Raw genomic sequence first — 449 nt, 5'->3', positions numbered from 1 at the left:
AAGTTTAGGTCTAGAGGCATTGAGAAAAGTGTAAGCAAGCTGTACTGCCTGACAAATGTCCTCATGCCTGGTCCCACTTAAGCCTGGACCAGGATCTTCAGGCACAGATACTTCTGATGCCAGGATGTTAGTGTCAAGCATCGGGCTAGTAGTGACATGTGTAGGGCTGGTGGGCCTTGGCAGTGGGAACCGAGCCAGACCCACCGTCTCCAGGTAAGGCAGGGGTTCGACAACCCTCCTGATCATCAGTAGGAGGCCGGGTCATACTGAGTAGGGGTCATATCCTGAGACATAGAGTCTTAACCCAAACATCTTTTCAGTTTCCCATCCTTTTTTTTTTTTTTTTTTTTCCTGTTTGGCTTTTTGAAGTAGGGTCTCCCTGTAGCCCCAGCTGTCCTAGAACTCACCACTGAGATCCGCCTGCCTCTGCCTCCCAAGTGCTGGGACTA

This window comes from Nannospalax galili, unplaced genomic scaffold (genome assembly GCF_000622305.1).
Source record: "Nannospalax galili isolate Female #2095 unplaced genomic scaffold, S.galili_v1.0 scaffold39, whole genome shotgun sequence".
NCBI classification, from domain to species: domain Eukaryota; kingdom Metazoa; phylum Chordata; class Mammalia; order Rodentia; family Spalacidae; genus Nannospalax; species Nannospalax galili.
Note: the sequence above shows the minus strand (reverse complement) of the source record.